Source organism: Sparus aurata, chromosome 18 (assembly GCF_900880675.1).
Source record: "Sparus aurata chromosome 18, fSpaAur1.1, whole genome shotgun sequence".
Taxonomy (NCBI): Eukaryota; Metazoa; Chordata; class Actinopteri; order Spariformes; family Sparidae; genus Sparus; species Sparus aurata.
In genome coordinates, this window is record NC_044204.1 from 19,664,839 (window position 1) to 19,685,921 (window position 21,083).

Below are 21,083 nucleotides of genomic sequence, written 5' to 3' on the forward strand. Positions count from 1 at the left end.
GCGGCTTATTTCAGGCCTTAGTGAGTGCTATTTAGCTCACCTCAGCCTTCTGTCTTTTGTCCCAGCAAAGCTCGTCTACAAAAGGTGTGTGTGTGTGTGTGTGTGTGTGTGTGTGTGTGTGTGAGAGTGAAACACCTTAACAGAATTCCAGTTAAAGTAATACTGGCATGCTTATAACATCAGGGAGGTCTTCAAATAGATCCTGGTGCTGTCCTCAAAAGTGGAACCTCCAATCAGAACACACTGGAAAAAAAAAATGAACAAAGCAAAATATACTTGGCACTACAATTCACAGAGAAACGCACTTTTTTACCTCACTATATCTATTTATAGTTAATAGTTGTGCTACAACTTAAAATTTGACATAAAAAACTTGAATCTTATAAAATGTGATGCATTGTTTATAGATTAAGATGACGTTTATACAATTGTTAAAAGTATCTCCACTCTAACCAATCACAATAGTAAAATGCTACTTGAACATTGGCAGTAATGATCTAATAGCAAGCTAGGGACTGTTTTTTTTTCTTCCTTTGCCAATAATACCTAAGGACTAATACTGAAAGGACATTAAGTTTGCTCCACTAGGTCTTCTGCTTCATTTGGGCTGCAAATGTACCTGAGGGTTTTTAGATACAGGTTGAATTAACATAGGTAAAAAACAACAACAATTTAATGTACATAAATTTGGCCTCTTGGGATGTGAAACCTTTATACAGTGACTGATTGAGACTAACTGAACCCTGAACCTCATTTTGGACGCCATCTTATCCGGATATACTGCCACCTGCTGGCTGACAGCAGCACTACAAGCACACAAAAACAACAGATCAGGCAGTTGGCAAAGGTAAAAGCAAAGCTGTCCTCTGTCAGTGTCTCAACAGAGCTAAGACAGAAAAATATGTCTTCTGTCAGGACTGCGTATGAGCCCTGGTATGGCTCTCAGGTGGACTCCAGTGAAAGAGAGGAACCACCGGCAGACCAGAACATGGTGGGCCAGCCTCAGCCTCAGGGCCGGAGAGACAAGCGCGGGAACAAACGGAGCAAAGTTAAAACTCGGTCCGTTTTCAAAATCAAGTTACCAACACTCAACAAGAAGGTGACGAAGGAGGACAAAACACCGAGGAGAAGCACGTTAGAGCCCACTATAAATAAAAGCAAGCCAACTGCGAGCATAGGAGAAAGACGAGGAGGAAGAGGAGGAGCGCACTGTAGGTTACTGTGAGCAGTGTTAGCTACAACACGTTAGCAGACGTTAGCTAGCTAGGTGAGGCTAGGCTGTAATGCTCATAGACATAATTTATGTATATATGTCTCTGGTAATGCTAGTCAGTTGGCTAGCAGTGTTTTTCACCTGTGGACCAGAGCAAATCTAGCAAAATAAGCACTAGGTGGAACAATAAGAGAAACACAAGTTTAAAACTTGTTCAAAATTAAAATATTTTAAATATATTATTTTACAAAATTCAAAGAGAATCAGCGGTTATGGAGAAATCTGAGGGTTAACTTAGAATGAGCTTTTTGGCTAACACTGTCAGTAATGCAACTAAATAACACAAAACTGTTTTTATTTTTAACAACAATTTAATCTTGTGAAGTATTGAATCTCACTTTGGCAAGACTGTTGGTTCAGTGGTGTAATTGTAAGCTAAAATGGCCAGACACGAGTGTAATTCAGTAACGTTACAGTATTCCTGCACTGTACTACTATTGTCAAACATGATATATTATGATAGCCAATTCAATTAAAAAGAAAGTTTAGATTTTGACCCAGCTAAAGGTATTTTCTATGTTTGTGCTGCTCAGGGTCACATGAAATAGTTTTCAATTAAATGTTATTGTGCCCACCACCAGACTTAACATCGCTTTCACCTCATGTTTACCACTCAGATGCAGGTCAGTTACTTTATAATCACAAACAAAACAACAAAAACCCTTTTCAGACTGGCTTCTTAAGGTCAGAATCTAAAGAAACAGGTGACTGAACTAACTAAGCTAAACAAGCTATAACTGAATTATTATGGATACATGTGACTATTAGCAGAAGCCTCATATTCACATTTAGTTTGTTTTTTTTTGTTTTCAGGTGCTGACACTGTGGTGGACACTGTTGGTAGAGATGTTTTCTATTTCTCCCAAAGCACAACCAGCAAAGCGATAAATGAGAAGGAAAAGGTATGCCATATCATTTTTGTCATCAGTAACACCTGTGCTCTTCCGTTCACACGGATCAAATTTTTGAGAAAAGTCCTTTCGATAGATAAAACTGTAGACTTACAGGTACCCTTTCTTATCTGTACCCATGAGTCAACCTAAATTACATAGCTCCTTTATTACTCCTTCTGTCTTTTCCTGACAATGTGTCCCATAGCCCAAGCTTGCAGTTCTCAGGACCATCTCCAGGGTGCTGGAGGAGAACCAGCTTCTGAGGCAGAGACTGGCCGCCCTCAGCCAGGCCATCTGAAGCTGCATGGACCGACTGAAATGGCCAACAACAACCGTAGCAGGTCACTTACCATTATTTTATCATCAGTGTTCTTAGTTGGTGGAAACTTTCAGTTCTTGAAGCGTGGGGTGTTAAAAAAGCTGTTGTTACAGCAAGGCACAATTTGGTGGTTCAACTGTAAATGTGCTGTGAGAGCGTAAACCAATCTGCATAATATATGTATAGAACAATCTTCTACACAATGTTCAATGGACAGTGTTGTTTTATTAAAAGAGTCCATATTCAAATGGCTGTGATAAAGAGTTTATTCAAATTAGGCTGCTGTTGTATAGTATGACAGTCCAGCACAGTGACTTTACACGACATGACGCATTTGCAAAGATGTTACTGTTCAGTGTGGGCCGAGACAGTGTGAAAGCAGAACGGTGCATAAAACTGTAGTGTGTACATATTACTAGTTTAATAGTTATAATAGTTTGTGGAGAAATTGTTATGTATGCACTAATATGACAAACCACGTTCTCAAAAATATGTATTTTACGAGTTTGAACCATATTTTAGTCCATCAACCAGTACAGCACGTTGTAAGAGTTACGATGAGATTATCTCAAGATTAAACTCTCTTAATTATCCACCAGAGGGCACCACCTCCTCTAATATCAATTTCTGATGTGCCTTGGTAGATTTTATTTTTGGTTACACAACCCTGGTGACTCCTTTTTACCCCGCCGTCACAGAAACATCAGGAAACTAATGATGATGTGGACTATGAGTACAAACATTTGCAAAATAGAAAAAGTTTAATTTGTTACTTTGGTTTTACATTTGGAATAGTGGCTTGTTGTGATGTGTTTTGATGAATTGAGGAGTACTTCCCTAAGACTAAGAACTTCAGTGTAGTTTTTCTTAAAATGATCTAATTTGGCTGCTTATTTGTTTACAAAATGCAGTGAATATTATTGAATAATGGTTATTGACCTGAACTTGTTCACTAAATGTTGCAGTGATGTGTCTGCCAGAAGGTTTAAAGTTTTCTCCTTTTATTAGGATTTATATATAAGTTAATCAACTTGAGAGCAGCATATGACTGTGATTATTTTAACCGTAAAATAATTACTGTTTTTAAACCATGGACAATTTAGTGTAAATTGTTCTGCAGTTTCTTAATGTTTGGATTGATGAGCCTCATTGCCTTGCTTTGTGTTTAGAGGCCCTTATTTTACCCTTTTCACAACATGGCAGGCTTATCAGAGTTCAGAGAAGTGTTCAGTCTATAACTATGTGCTCTAATATACACCAGTGAAGTCCAACAAGCTTTTACATAGCGAGGAAGCATTATTTATGACTAAATATTTTCAACAAAAGTTTAAGAAATTCTTCATAGCTTTTCAGTATTTATAGGCCTGTCATATAGATGACTGTCACTGTCACTGCATTTAAGACAACTTGTTGTTATCCTGGCACCTGTGGTCATTAATGTGATTCCCTATAATGAAGTCCCTATAATGCAACATCTTTTACTTAGGGATGCACTTTCACAATGTGGATCCCTTCAGATGGTAGCTGTTCTCTGGTCAATACTGATAAGATAACTTATAATTCATACACAGTTTTGTATCTCAAAACCTTTGCACCACATGTGTTGTAAATTTAAATCATGTTGTTTTCCTCTGAGAATGTAAAAATGTCTCTTCTTCCTCTTCTTCTTTTTTCTCTTCTTTGTTTAATAAGGCTTGCAAACCCATTTTGGAGGAGCTTGTTCACACTTACTGTTTCAAAATACATGGACACTTCAGGGAAAGCAATTTGGGTTCATTTTATTAGCTTCATGTATCGGCTATAATTTATACCAATATAGATAAATTACCAATATCAGGCTGATATTTACCATGCGATACCATATCATAATATGTGCATATTTATCTGCACATAAAGTATATTATTTAAAACAAGTTTGATGATTAACATTTTAAGTGCTTTCTGAAAGTTCTGCAGCAAAAACTTCACTGTTTTGACCAACATGTTATTTAAATCATGATCAGTTCCCTTTATAAAGCACAACTACAAGCAGTTCAGATTTACTGAGAAATGTATGCATACCATGCTGGAATCAGATTGTGTGAACACAGAAAATGGAAAATGCTTTAACTCTGTTTCACAAACAGATCAGTTCATAGGCTGATGCGCGCTGCAGCAAAAAGAGCTGGCGGTTCTGAATTGGTAAATATTTGGTTTATAGAGTGTTTTTACAGCATCGAGGATAAATGGCTGTTGGAGTTGTGATTAGCAGTTAAGCAGGCCTTTCAATCAGTGCTGCGGTCTGCTCAGAGACTGGCAGACTGTGGCAGCTGTACCTCCAGACCACACTTTGAATCCTGTTGACCAGCATTGTTTACATGGACAGAGGCCCCAGGATGTTGTGCAGTTTGAAACAAGTTGGGTGTTGTTACACATGAACTCTTCAGAAAATAACTTAGTCAGCGGAAACAGTTGCAGAGAGGAGCCTATCAAATGTAATGTAAAGCAGTAAAGTATGTTGTGGTTGGTATTGTTTAGGCCTAGCTGTGTTATATATGTTTACATAAAGTCACCTTCTGTTGTTGCAGCTCTGAAAAGACTATTTTGGACTCTCAGCAGATTTGGTTGATGAGGTTGGGCTGTGTGTTGGTTTTATTCAAATGCAGGCTTCAGAAATGGCGGCATAGTGCTTCTGATAATGATGGATGAATCATTATATTTTAACACCTACTGCACCACTTCCTGACTGAAATGTCTCAATATAAGAAACCTGATAATGTCAGTGAGAGCCCTGGTAATGTCAGCAGATTTGAGAGCTCTGTTGTTACACTGCAGACTGCGGCAAAACAAACACAGCTTTATACAGAGCATTAATCACATGTCAGCCAAGAGCAAAATGAGTAGCAGGCGAGCTACAGTCACTCCTACAGTGACTAAAAAAAGTTCCATCTTACTCAGTCACATCCTCAGCAAAAATGCTAAGTCATTTTGGTCAAAGTTTTCCACATACGTATTTATGCCTTCATTGTGTCCATCTGCATTGACAGCTTTTTTCCCCAATCATTCAAAACTGCAACCTCTAGTTCAGTTTGATGATGAAACAGAACAGAGTTAACAGTATCAAAGGACTATAACTGGATTCACCTTTTCTTTGATTAACGATGTGTACATTTGTACATGTGTGCACCATTAAAAGCTAACACTGATAAAGTTGCTATCATATCTGTATCTGTTTTGCTTGTTGGCTGTTTGGTGCTGGCCTGGAAGTGCATTGTGGATTTATCTGACCATGTATGTTGAAAACTGTTCACTGCTGTGTCTGGAAAGGTTGCTTCTATTTTCCTACCTTTTCTGGCTGTAAGACCACAGCAATGATAGAAAGGATGCTAAAATGCTCCAGAAACCTGCTGTATAAAGTATACTGACAATAATGCTTTGTCTCCATGTGTATCACTTTCTCATCACACACTGTCATTTCATCCATTGTTGGAATAACAAGACTTTTAGTCTACAGTCGGGCTATTGGCTCTTTGGGGTTGTCTTTGGTAGAGCAGTGCATTAAGCTACATGCTAATTTCACCATGCTAACATTCTCACAGTGTCAATGCTAACATGTCGATGTCCGGTGTTAAAACTTTTTTGCAAGTATGTGGACATAAGCCAAATTATTGAACTGAAATTTTGACCTGATTGTGATGCTACAAGGAACGTCAGTCTATCACCAAAGTTATGACAGTTTTTCCACTGGGGACTGTGAGTGTCTGCACTAAATTCATCATTCTTTGATCCAATAGTTGTTGTTCAGTCTGGACCACAGCAGTGGAGAGACTGACAGACTGACGTTGCAAGCCATAGCTGCTAGCATGGCTACAATATTGATCAGAAAAGCTTCAAGGGAATTTTAGGCTGCTAGGCTGTGAGAAAAATTAAAGTATTGAAATGTTCAGAAAACTAAATCCAATGTGGTGGATGGAGATGCCTTCAATGCTCACCTTTTTAAATATTCAACACTCGATTTGGATGCAACGTTTTGCCTGATCTGAGGTTAAATCTAGTCCAAGTAAGGACAATCAAGCAGACAATTAGTAAAAAGTGTGTGGCTTGACAGCTCATTAGAACTTCCAGCCCTTTCATCCCTAAAATAAATTAGGAATTGTCACCATGACAGTTTGCTAAACCCCAATGTGATTATGGTGCCTCGTGTGTTTTATGTAGATACCAGCTCCTTAAGAGCACTTAATTAATTTCACTGTCAGACAGAGTTCAGGGTGTTAAAATATGCAGGAAAACAAACGTTGTCTCAGAGTTTCATCAGCCTTAATTGAGTCAACAAAACAGCATCCCTTTGCAAGCCAAGAGCAAACTGCTGTGAATCGCTGTGAAGACTTAATGTGTCTCTTTCAACTCTGGTGGCATCTGCAGAGAAACAGAAGACACATGAACTGACTAGGATACGGCACAGTGATGTTTCCCTTCGACCTGAGTTTACTGCTCTCTTTAATCTAGTCTCAGTCAATGTGAATATATAGGTTATTATTTGAGAGACTGCTCCTCATTTTAATGGCCCTTATCTGTAATGAATTCACTTTAGAGTATAATGTCAAAATCAGATCCAGAGGCCTTAACAAACGAGGGCAAGGTATTTTTGGAAAGGTGATGTTTGACCTGTGGATCACCTGGTTGTAGCCTCTCTACATGTGCAGCGTAATTGCTTGGCTGGAGGAGCCGACAGAGCCATGCAGAGGGATGCCACTCACTGTCTGCAGATGGTGTTTTCGTTAGGGACAGAATGTAAAAGTGGCTTTTTAAATGTGAAGGAAGCCAAGGACGTGGTTCACTTGTACTTTCTGTCTACATGTTGTAGCTCACTCATTCCATTAATGGCTAATGATGTTAACATTACTGTAGTCTAAATAATATTGGTAACAGAGGGGGTTCTTGCACCTGTTTATTTTGTAATATGCGACAAAACTTAAAACATGGTGGGTACACGTTTCATGTATTTAACTTCTGTAACGAAATGCTAGCTGTAATCCTTTTATGCCACTCACCAAACAAAAATGATGTGAAAGGTTGAGTAAGTACTCATAAAAGTTGAAACCTAATTCAACATTTTTAATTTTAAAAACCTAATTAAAAAAATGATTGCTTTACAGGACTTTAATGTTCAGCTCGATTAGATGTAAGCAACACAGCCCATTAACCGGCTCATACAGTCTTAACGACCACACATTAGCACATGAAAAAGTTCAGTGACAAGAAGTTGCTGTTACTTCCTCATTTCTGATAATATGCAGCGCCATACATAAATAACCCTTGCAGCCGCATGCTTACTCAATGTGGCTGTGTGTGTTATATTTCTGTCAGCTCTGATCTTGATAGCACGATGACTAACTTTTCTCTGAAGACACACAAAAGTGTGACTTTTATGAAAGCTGATTTTCAGGAAGAAGTTTTGAATGGTACATTTGTCAGATCCTTTGCCGGAAAAATCTTTCTGTGGTTTGCCTTTTGCATTAAATGTGAGTCGAGGTTAAAAAGTATGACATGCGACCAGACAGAGAGAAACTTTCACATCACATTCACATTTGCATAACTGTAATTTGTTATGGTGAGATTGGGATTTACTTTAGCTGCAATGCTTTTGTCCATTGGGGGAGAAGTCTAATTTGTTTTGGCTTTTCATATATTACATCTCACTTGCTTCAAACAACAGCGTATCAAAACAAAATGAAGCATTGAAAGATTCATAATCTAACCATGAATAGTGATTGCACCCGCTGACGGGCATGAAGAAGAAATAATGAGACTGATCACCTCCAGCATCCAAACAGATAATTACCTACTGAGATTAGAGCTGGATTCCCCTTTGTCCTTGTATGTTGCATTAAAAAGAGGACTAAATGTAGTGTCAGAAATATGTGATTTGCAAAAACGCTAATTAGTTCCCATCATGGATCCTTACTCACCTCATGAAATTGATTAGACTTTCATTTAAATCTGCTTCAGGGGTCGCAACTGATGAGTCTTGTGTTAAAGGAAATGTGTCACAGTCACACATTAATATGTAGAATAAGACTGCAGTTAAAGAAGGCACACCCTAACCACTGTCCTTCAGTAAATAAACAGTTTTGGGAGTGGTGGGTGTCAGCTTTTATAACATAGGACTCATCTGAAGTCACGCAGGCCGATATGCACACAGAATAAACTCCTCTCCTTAGATTTAGGAGCTCATTTTACTTTTAGCTGTAATCCAGCCTACTCTATACTTAAATTGACATTAAACATCAGTTATCTTGAAGTCATGCGCAGTTGGGCCTTCGTTTTTTATGGGTTGTTTATTTTGACTGTCTCCAGATGAAATATTGATTCTGTCTTGATTGGCCTGTGATGGCTGCAGTGAAAAAAGAATGTGGGTTGCTGTGTGTAGCAGTAGTTGGTGTGTCTCACTCAGCTTTGAACAAGATGACGCTTGTCCTGGAAACATAGACAGAAATAGACACAAATCTCAATTAAAAAGAAACTGAGGGTTATTTAACTATATTTAATCTGTAAGGCACCAACTTGTGGACCAAGGACAAAGATTTTGAATCGTCTAAATCGCGTTGTTTTCTTTGCAATAACTACAGGGTAGAAAACCGATTCATCATGCAGTTACTTACACACAATGTAATTGTCTTTTTCATGATGTTATTTCAAAATATATACATGTCATTCAGCTAAAATGCTTTAATATCTCAATAATGACAACACTTTTACTAATGTTAGGTTGGAGACCTGATTTGGAGACAATGGCTTGAATTCCCACCAAAGCTAGCACTTAATCAAAGATGTCACAGCTTGGTAGATATCAAAGAAGTTATCATAGCAACAGAGTGCATGAAATAAGCACAGTAGAAACTTCAGATTGGTTGAACCACCGTCATTATGGCAAAGTTTTCCAATTTCTCCACAATGAAAATCAACTGCCAGTTTTATACCTGGAAGCGACTGATGTTGTTCCATTAGTGTCACCATGAGTCAGTTTCATCAGGAATATTCAGCAGCACATGACCCACGGTTTATAGTGGATCATAAAGATTATAGAGAACTGATAAAAGGTATATCACTGTTCATGGAAAAAAGCACATAGCAAATATTTTACAGCTGTAAACTGTAGACATTAGAGCCATGTGTGTGTGTTTATGCATACTCCACACTGTTGCTAGCAGAACTAATGCAGGTTAAGCGAGGCGGAAGAGAGAGCAGTGCTAATTGGTGTCTGGGGCGATCGATGTGAGCTGAGGACCCCAGCTCTTTGGTCTGCTGCTGCTCTGCCCCATACAGAGACACTCTGACTCTGTAACCTCTGCTCGGATCGTCAGGTTGCACCAGCTCAGTCACTTCCCCTGTTTCGTCTGTTCTCCCACAATGGGAGACGGAGCCAGCAGGAGCTCCTGCAGCACAGAGACCAGTGGACAGCAGCGAGCTATGTGGGCCTGCTTACTGGAAGACAGACTACAAAGTGAGATAAGACTGGTGGGAGATCATAGTGGGCATCTAATGCACTGTGGATCACCCTCAAATTATTTTAAAACCAGGCTACTTTGGTTTACCTGAAATGTAAATACGTCCATTGTGTGGATGATGAAACAGAACTAAAATGCTGCTACTTCTTCCTCTGACGGCCTTCATCCTAAAATTAATATTTTTACACAACTGCTATTATTGTTACTACTAATCCTGCTTCTGCTGCAGATACTCTACTAGCAGTGCTTGAACATCATTCAGTCAGCGCTGAGATTGAAAGACAGACAGAAGTAAAACATATTTTAAAAGTAACCAGCGTTAGTGGCTTTCAGGTTTTTTAGCTGAATGATCTGTATTGCGTACGTGCATTTCTCAGCAGAGTTGAGGAAAAAGTGAGATGTTTCACTCCGTAGCAACTCCCCTTATCAATTTCAGAAATAAAGTTATGTCTTTTTCAGAACTGAATTGGTTAAAACCTTCGAAAACAAGTTTAAATGACTTCTGGATGCAGTCAAATGAGGTGTATGATCTGCTGCTTTCCATTCTCGGTTTTTCCGGTGCCTTCCTAGTGACGAAAGCAATGAAGAATGGCAAACCCGTTCATTGGTAATGGGAAAGAAGTCAAACACCTATTTTCAGCTGGTTTACTCCAGTTAAAAAACCTGCAAATACACACTAAATTTGGTGTAAAAGTGGTAGCACTCACACCCATGTGTCCTCCAAAAGCACGTCTGTAGGAAGCACACTGAATTGACAGGCTACTTAATTGATTTGCACGTATTTAGAAGAGAGTGAGCTCACGCTGTGTGAGCACTTTGCTTCATATGCAGACTAATAATGTCCAGGCAGTGGGGAGTCGAGCCCCTGATGTCACTGTAATCCTGTTGATTACAGAGAGCTCACAGGTCACAAAGCTCTGGAAGACAAACTCAAGTCATCTCACATGATGCCTGTTTTTGTGCGTGGACACATATTAGCAGACAAGGACGTAGACACAAGCGTATAGATAGGAACTAAGGGAAGACTAAAGGGCACATTGTGCAGTAAGCACATTAATTTTGCATCGGCTGCAGTGCATGTCTCTCCTCGGCTGAATGAACGTTAAATCTCACTCAGAATGACACAGAACCGTCTGCTGTTCATCTCTTTACATCACTTTTAACATCCGTGCCCTTTTTGGCTTGTTTTCAAGACGTTTCATCGTCGTATCCTGTCAGTGAGTGGTTGGAGGCCATGTTTAGAAAGACTAGATCTGCTGATACTTCTCATGATGTCTCATAACCCTGTGAGCCCTACAGGTATGGAGCTTCAAACAGGCATGAGACGCCTCTGTCTCCACCGACAGAGCAGAGACTGGGACTAATCGCAGCGGGCGCCACACACCTCAGGAAGGTAGCAATTTTCCATCATTACCGTTAAATCCTGGTTAAAAGAACCGGATTCCACAGGCCTAATTACAAGGTGTTAATAATGACAATGTAATGACAGTCATTTTAAAGCCTGCCCAAAACCATAATCCGTCTCCCAACTGACTCTCACATGTGAGTGTGCTGCACAGTTACATGTGACATTTAAAAGCAGCATGATTCTTATTGATTACCATTGTGATTACTCCCACAATTGGTGTGTCAGGTCTTGCCAGTCAGGGCTTGAATTAGGAGCTGTCAGCTTCTGTCACGTTGAAATTCAACCCTTCAGATGATTTCATCCTGTGCTGCTGATGGCGGGAGACACAGCCAGGACAATCCAACAGCCTAATTGCAGGATGGAGTAGAGTTTAGGAGACTGGGGACTGATTTACTGCTGTTACCAGGTTGTTTTTTCCTCAAAATACCAGGCCTGTCATCCGAAATGCCTTTGCATTAATTCAGGACATCAAGCAGGACTATATTATACCCGAGTGAATCAAATAAGGTCTGTTACTGTCAGTAATTATGATGAAACATCGTGAGCTATAAACAATCCGCTCCCTGCGTAATTACTGCTAAATGAGGCTGATGTGCAGCTGACCTCTGTCTAGTTGTGGGTGTGGCAGCAAAGGGATCCCGTGCAGAAACACACCGTCCAATCACAAGTCTTCCCATAACCCCGGGGATCAGGACAATCAGCGAGCACCTCCCAAACTTACTCCAACTCCAACCTTCTCAACTTTTCAACAACTTAACTCCAAATTCCCTCATTGTGCGCGCTGCGTGTTTGCACTCCGTGACAGAAAGTTATGTGTTCTCCGGATTGGAATTAGATATCGATCCCGGCCCCCAAACAAAGGCAGCATGTCTTCCCCTGGAGACTGGAGGGAAGAGTCCTCAACAGACGAAGAGGTGCAACCACCGCGGCTCCGGAATCGCGCGGCGCAGGTGTCCTGTCTGCCCTTCAGCGTGGACGCGCTCATGTCGGACAGGAGGCCGCCGAGTGCGACAGACAGAAAGCTGCGAATTTACTCTGTGGCCGATCAGCAGGCGCACAAGACGGATGGGTTAACTAAACAGTTGGTATCTATCAAGACGGAACCAGTGGAAGGAGCGGACTGTGCGTCCTGGATACCCAGAAACGTTATGATGACAACGCCAACCAGTAAGTGATCCAGGGTCATGTCTGCAAAAGATGTAATGGTTTATATAATCATCAGACGAACATTAATGGCTGGTACGTTTGAGGAGAGATATACAGGAGTCCAGCAAATATTTAAATTATACAGGTTCAGTCTTTTTTTTTTTTTATGAATGCCTAAAAGGCAGAACAATAAACAATTCGATAAAATAGTAAATTATAAGGCAACAACTTGTCGTTCTATGACTGTTCAGGGCTGCACCCAAAGATCATTTAGCTATATATTTTTTTACAATTTTAATTTGTTTTATAGGTGATTGATTGGATATGTTGTCTTAAAACAAATCAGAAAATTCTGGCCAAAATAATGCCCTTCCCAATCCCCCTGAAGTTAAAGTGACATTAAGATATTCAGGTACATTGATCGAAAATGGAAAATGGTGAAGGCAGTTATATTTGTAAAACACATTTGATTTACGAGTAAATATTAGAACAAAGAAAACTTAAGCACAAATATTAACTATATACAGCACTGTAAAAAGTATCAACAAGTCATACTTAGATAAAAGTAAAGATATCATGTTAAAATAATACTCTGGTAAAAGTGAAAGTCACCCACATGAATAGTACTTGAGGAAAAGTAAAAAAGTAAATGATATTAAATGTACTTATTATCAGGATCTGTGTTTTGTTTTTCTCATCTGATTATACGTTAATTTAAATATGCCCTGCTTTGGCTATGATGGAGCATGTGATCTCCAAAGTAACTAGTAACTAAAGTTATCAAATGATGTAGTGGAGTAAAAGTACAATATTTACCGCGAAGATGTAGTGAGGGGAAGTATAAAGTAGCAGAAAATGTAAATACTCAAGTAAAGTAACAGTAACTCAAATTGTCCTTAAGTAAAGTACTTGAGCAAATGTATTTAGTTACATTCCGTCACTGGGAATATAAACATGAGTGAAAGACAGAAACTGAATCAATGAATCAATACCTCCAACATACATTAAACATACCACACTGCAAACAAAGTAGAAAGTAGAAAACAGATTCAACATTTTTCCTTTATAAATTAATCAATTGATTATCAACATTTGTCGTTGTAATGTTTTCTGTTAATAGATTGACTGAATAATCCACTGATGGTTTCAGACCTTATTCAGTTATGTTTTCTCACGTCCTCTAGGGCAGCTTAGTCCAGCTGTCTGCCCTTTGAGGAAGCACAAAAGCAACCGCAAGCCTCGCACTCCCTTCACCACCACGCAGCTCCTGGCCCTGGAGAGAAAGTTTCGTCAGAAGCAGTACCTGTCCATCACCGAGCGGGCCGAGTTCTCCTCCTCCCTGTCGCTGTCCGAGACCCAGGTCAAGATCTGGTTCCAAAACCGGCGAGCTAAAGCCAAGAGGCTTCAGGAGGCCGAGGTGGAGAAACTCAAAGCAGCGGGCTGGCATTGGGCCCAAAGCTGTATTTCACCCGGGCTTCACGTCCTTCAGCTTCCCTCTCAGTATTAACCTGCAGGCTGGATCAGCAGCACTCTATGCACTGGGCTGCTCTTACGGCCGCAGCCCCATTCTGCCTTCTGCACATCTGGCCATGTACACTTCGCAGGTGAGACACAGCCTGTTCCATCTCTCCTGAGAGGGAGCTGCAGTATACAGACAAAGTGCTTTGGATCTGAGGAAGTCATGCACCTGATAAAAGACTTGATTAAGGACCTGACACGGACGTGATCCTTACCGGTCTTTAGTTACAAAGAGAATTTCCTCTCTTTTAACTTTCACAAGTGTCTCTATTGAAGGACAAAGAGACAGCATCTTAATGATCCTGTTTTGCTGTTTGCCAACTCTGATCCAGCCGAGGTCCAGCCTGATAATTAAGGGAATATTGATCAGACCACGTGTCTGATTGTTGTCCCGAATACAAGATTACATTTATTGTTTCCTGTTTGTTTTTTCTAAAAGATTCGAGCATTGGGAAGATTATTTTTACTTGTTAGCATTGAAATGTTGCAATGTTTTACATTATACTCCTCTTAGATTAATAAAAAGCTGCAGTAAAAGACATTTTGGCCTGGTGCTTGTAAGCCAAAGCATTCCCATTTGACACATACATATATTTATGATGGCCATATTATAGTGCTTATCTACATTTTTATACATTGATATTTTATTTTGTTTTCTTAACATTACATTAAAGCTTTTCATTGACTCTATGTTGTTCTCTTTGTTCTCAGAATACTAGTCAGCTATCTCTAGCTATCTGATGTTATCTGATAACAAGCTTTTAATGGTCATTGACTACCAGCTGCCTCCTCATCCAGCAAGATACTCTCTGGTTATCATGAGCGGTGGTGCCAGAAAAGCTCCTTGATCACATCTCTGTGGCCAGTAGACATGCTTGAGACCTTTTTTTTTCTGCGGTCCTCAAGCACAGGCTAATGCTGTTGAAACTTTCCCACCTGTCACATTACTGATAGCTCCACCAGAGAGTTGTTTTGTTGACATTTTGTGTTACAGATCCCTTAATTTCCCTCGATCTTTATGTTTTCAGAGCATGACGTTTTGACTTGTCATAGCAGAAGTGTTACAAACGACATTAGCGGTGGTTCTGTTCTAATTCAGAATCCTTGTTAGCCATGACATCGGCTGAAAGTTTGTCTTTCTGCTACTATGACTTGTCAAAAAGATCAAAAATTGTTCCATCTCAGACTGAAGTGAACTCTCTGCTCATAGCTGTGTAGACTGGTCACTCTGTCTGCATTTCCTTCTCTAGTTTGGATATATTGCTTAAAAAAGGATGCAAAACTTTAGAGTGTATTGTACTATGTAAGCAGATTAGGGGTTCACACTATACACTAATAGTAAATCGTTTTGGCCTAATGACAATGTTGCAATCTGTGATACTTAACATGTATTACATGTGGAGGGAGTTGCTGTGGTTTTATACTTGAGCTGGATTTAAACAAAAATGTTCCAATGCAGATTTCGGTCAATGAAACATTATTTGCTTTGAGTAAAATGACCAACACGATGCAGCCAAAACAATATCTCTAGTACCTTTTGAAAACTTTGGGTTGAAGTTTCTGTATCCATTAATCAAGAAAATCTGTGAAGTCAGGAAGCTGTGCACGGCGAACCAAAACATATTAGTTGAACCACTGAACTCTTTAGCTAACTAATCTGCTTTAGAGCTTTACACTGTTGATTAGGGTATGGCTGTCAGCACCTCGCATGTATAAAGGGGAATAAGTCAAGATCTGCTGTATGTATTGTGTGGGTGGATGTTCAACTGGGTGGCCGGGAGGTGTTGTACTCTTTAATGAGTATTTATTCTGACAAATTTCCTCTTAAAGATGTGAAATTATGTTTGCAAAATGAATGTTTTTGGCAAATAGCACATCACACGTCTAAATTGCAAACATGTGTTTCCATATCGCTCTTGGATATCAAAGAGGTTGAGCTTTATTTCGTTTGATGTGAGCTGTATTTTTAAACTGTATACTTTAAAAGAACTCTTCTCTGTGAACTTTGTAATACAGCATTATTCTGTACACCAGTCCATTGCTGTGCAGTGCCTGCTTTAATTGTCCTTGTCCCTGACTCCCAAACTCTGTGAAATTATTATGTGTAGACCCAGTGATAACAGCACAGGGCCTCTCTTTCTACCCCCTTTCTATAAACATGGGGAGAGCTTGTTACCATTAGCACATATTTCACGGTCCATTTGCTCCACTCCATTTTGAAATTAACTCAGCATTTGGCTGATAGTGAGGTCTTTAATGGATTTGATTGCCCAGTAACCCCAGCCTCCAGTTTCACATGTTTTCAACGTGAAATCTTCATGGACAAAATGGTCACTGCCCAAAATGGAGCAGCTGACTTCTGATAGCTAAAAAGAGAGGTTTTATAATGATAAGATACACAAATATATAAAAACACATGAAAGGAACTGAAATCAGCAGAACATGGACGTGTAAATTTGACAAAGAATTATATTTTTATGGTAATGTGCTTTGAGAAGCTATTTAAATATTAGCTGGGCTAATCTGTGTTTCACAGGCAGAATAGTCAATGGGGGTCCGAGCTGTTTAAACTTTATATCCTCAGATAAGAGTGCAAAGGGGCTCATAGAAACTTAAAGGATACGTTCCCTCTTAACTTGATTCCAGTGTAGGAGATGGTAGTTCACAGTTCTCGTTCTGTGCAAAAAAATCTCTCTGAAGTTCAGCTGATGATAATGAGTCTTGAGCAAACTAAACTAGATAAATCAAGTTCTTTTAGTAATATATTTCCTTTTTGTGTTTTCCTGACAGTGATTTCTTGCTCCATTAACTTGAAGAGGAAAAATCATACTAAAATGACTGGAACTTTGGCTGAACCGCAGACTACATTTTTGGAGGAGTGGCAATTTTGTTCCCCATTTCTTGCATTGTTTTCACTTTAGGATGTGCTCTATTCTCACATGAGGAACACCTGCAGTTAAGGCCTGTCATCAATACATTGTGATAAACATTGTGATATTATTCTCATTACAAGACCATTGTATGCCTCAGATATAATGGTTATTTAAAAGCATAACAATGCAGGTAAACCCTGTCAATGAGCAATGAGCTTTTGATCCTGAATATTCTGATATTGGAATAAGATATGTACATAAATAAAATAAAATCACATAAATAAAAGTGATTGACAAAAATTGCATGTGAACTCAACGGGTATTATCGAAGTCAGCAAAAGGTCCTGTACATATATAGATAAGTTGATAAGATATGTACAATAGGGTAAGAGATGTATGATAAGTCGATAATGTAATTGTTGTGACAGGCCTACCTGCAGCAAATGAAAACTGGTTACTCTTGATATATTGCTTTAAGATGGACAACGTAAGCGTATCTTTTAAAGGGGTATTTTTTTAAGAAATGAAACACATTTCGCTTTAAAACAATAATAATAAAAAACTGATATTTTCAACAGTATTTGAAGAAAACAACAGAGTTGATGTTACATCAAAGTCGTCTGAGAACTATGTTGCAAAAATTTATTCTAAAGTTAGCGTGCTACCAGCTAGCCCTGGCCCGCTCCTGTCTTTAAATACTTCTTTGTATCTTAAGAGGTCTGATAGTACCTGTAGCTTCAGCTGGGAGAAATAAAAGCAGTGTCTTTGCCACTTTCAATCCTAAGATATAAAAGACGACATATTTTTGCACCTGTATTTCTTATGAAACTGAACAATGCATCTGTACACTATTAGAAATCAAGTTTCTGTGTTTTACCAAATAAGATGAGCTTAATTAGTTCTTGTTGTTCTGTAGTAAATCCACTAGGTGTAGCAGCTTCCCATCTGTTGCTGATCTCTGGCCATGTACAGCCCTGACTGCTCTCATATTAATAAACTTATTCTTGGCATTGAAACGACATTTCCGAACACTTTAGGTAACAACAAATCGTCTCAGATAGAGATTTACATGTTAGCTTACTTGCATCTTACAAGCTCTTAGATAATGTCTGTTGAATTCCTCATGAGTGTCCCTGTGAATAAAAGATGAAACTCTTATGCCCTGTTCCATTGTGGCAGTGGTAAAATGGCACGAGTTTGAGGTTTGGGGATTTCCAGGGTTCAGTGTTGCGTGGGACAAAAGCATTCGGGTCCTTATACATGCATCATTGCAAAGCAGTGTTGCGTCACTCCTGCTCAGATTGAAAATAAGATTGAATCTGATTGAAAATAAGTGCAGTGAAATATTGTGCAGCCCTCCACTCTCTTCTCCTCTCCTCATTGTGATGTATGCAGACATTTGCAACAACTTGCAGTGGTCTAATTACCTCGATCAAACTGGCATTTCATTAGACACGACTGCACGCAGTTTATGAATCCAGTGAATGCGTTAAAATGTGTTTAAGGCAAAAGCAAGGCAGTCAGAGGCGCTGTGTTTAAAGCACAAGAGGAGCCAGTTTGGGATATTTTGCTGCCCTCTCTCCTCTCCTGTCCCAGCCTGTTAGGCAAAACTGCGATTCAGAGAAACATTTCACCAACTAACTGCACGCAGGAGCAAAGCTGAGATATAGTACGCGCTTCATCGCACAAAGGAAAAACACACATTTTGAGGATCGCCTCTTGCAAGGGTGGCAGTGACGTTAGACACGACAAGTGAAAGAGGGGGAGTAGATTTTGTTTGTTGCTCCACACACCTCACAGGCCAGAAGAATAAAAGCATTGATATTTGTGTTGTTCGAAGTGCTGTAATTAGAGGACACGCTTTCATCTCCTCTTCAAAGCTGTGGAGCAGGTGTGTTTGCTACGGACAATCCCTTTTCTATACTCCATCTTTGCTTTGGATTTTTTTTTTTAGCTTTTCCATCTCTGAAAGCCTTTTTTTTTTCTCTGCTTTTCTGTTTCAGTTGCACTTATTATATTCCATGTTGGATGAAAGGTTGACAATCATAATATGATGAGGCACCCAGTCAAACGCCGCCCATTCCCTTGAATAAAATGTTACATGTCTGTTAAAATATGGCTATGTTCAAAATTTGTGCATTTAATATAGCACATCCTCATCAGAAAACAACCATGTAGGTTATTACCATCTGATTTACATTTATTGTTTGGCGGCGACCTCCATTTACTCCATCTGCAAAAGATGAATTGAGGAGAAGTAATATAAAGAGCGAAAGTCTGTATACCTAGAAGGAAGGTTATTGAAGGTCGGGTTAAACAAACACAGGACTTTCATTCAGGAGAGCACTGTCGATGTCTAGTGTGAAACTGGACATGGACAACACTTTTAACTCACTGACAACATGATGTAACAAAACTTAACGTTGTTTGCAACTCAAGATACAGAAGCAACGTAATGATTTAATCCAGACCCCGATGCTTCCTTTGCCTAACCAAATAGTTTCCTTGCCTAAACTTCTTCAGACTGTGACTGTAAATGAAGGTCCGGTGAACCTGTTGCCGGTGCGCTGCTATAGTCGTGTTTAGTGAACAGTGATAGTGATATGCTGTATTTTGTTTTTGGAGTCACTGGCAATCGACCACAGAGCTTATTTTGACATTAGGCTGTGTTGGTTTCATACAATATGTTTCATATCACTTTCACATTACATGTATGTGAACTGAAATCCATGTCAGGATGAATGGATGTTGGTGGCTGAGTGTTTCTAGATTTTCCATATTTGTTAAACCACTGGATATTTCTTTCCAAGGCATTGGGACAATTTTCAGCCATGTTTTTGGCAACAGAACCAGGTAAGTGTAACCATGACATTTTCCTTTTTAAGTGTTTTTTGTGCCTAAACTTGACCAGACCATAACCACACCGTTGTCGAAACACAAGATAAAAAAAATTGAAAATAAAGCAGCGAAATGTTTTAACATATCCAGGGGTTTACTGAAATGCACATTGCCAACATTTATTCCGGTGATTGGGTTGGTCAGCCTTTATCACTGTGCTGTTGTGTGCTGATTATAAAGGAAAACAAGGGCGACCTGCAGAAACCATGTCACTGGGCTTTCTTACAGTAACAAGTTGACAGATTCCCCACTGGGAGAACTTGATCTGTACTGAAACACGCATGCTCTAACACACACACACACACACAGACAGGCTTTGAGGAATCTCACCTCTAGCAGTTTCTGTCTTTTGTTTCGTTCTCTCGACTGGTTTTCAAGAGACATTCCCATAAATCGGGTCAGCCAAACAACATGACCCATTTAAATATAAAGACACCTGAAAGCTTTGGCTTTTAGCTTCTGAAACAGAAAGCTTTCTCTCTAGTTATAGCTGGGTTTTTTTGTAGATCTGGGGCACTGATAGCAACAAGGGGAAGAAGTCATCACAAATATGAGAGCAATTTACTCCAGGATATTAATTTGTGTTTGTTCTGAGGTTTGAAGCTTGAAATAGACATGCATTTCTTTCTTGCTCACTCTCACCTTGTGTTTCTTTCTCTAACTCTAACCCCTGTGGTTTCTTTTTATATCCCAGGCTGTTACTGTAGGATAACTGTTCTCCCCCCTACGAAGCAGCAGTCCAGTATTTGTGCGCACTGACAGGATTGTTTGAAAGCCTGAGATGAAAACGAACACATCTGGGCTTCACACTGCTGCTGACCTCTGAGACTAAAGAACAGCATGAACTTACATTAGTTATTGTTTACAGTACTGTACAGTCTGTACATACTGTCCTCTTTTTCTACAGATTTGTTTAAGCCAAAGATTACAAAGATCCTCTAAGATTAGATATTTATTTTGTTCTGAAGTGATTCTTGAGCTAGAATGCACCAATGTCAGCTGAATCAGCGCCTTGCAATGACATCCATACATTGCCCCGTGGGAGTTTTTTTTTTTACCTCCTTGTTCAAGCCCTTCAGAGCGGTGCCATCTGTAGCCCTCACCATTGTCCATGTCTCCTCACAGATCTGTGCGTCCGCTCTGTCTCCTGAGATCCTATGAGTCATCAATCTCCCCCATGGCCTCTTTTGTACTGAAGGAGACCTAGCCCCCCAACACTTTCTTGTAACTTAATAACACTCGCTGTCAGGGGATATGCGCCCAGATCT

At 39.5% G+C, this 21,083-nt stretch overlaps 1 pseudogene; it reads left to right on the top strand.

The window, feature by feature from the left end:
* Positions 1 to 786: 786 nt before the first annotated feature.
* On the top strand, positions 787 to 16,040 carry LOC115568263 (homeobox protein MSX-2-like; annotated as a pseudogene).
* The last annotated feature ends 5,043 nt before the right edge of the window (positions 16,041 to 21,083 follow it).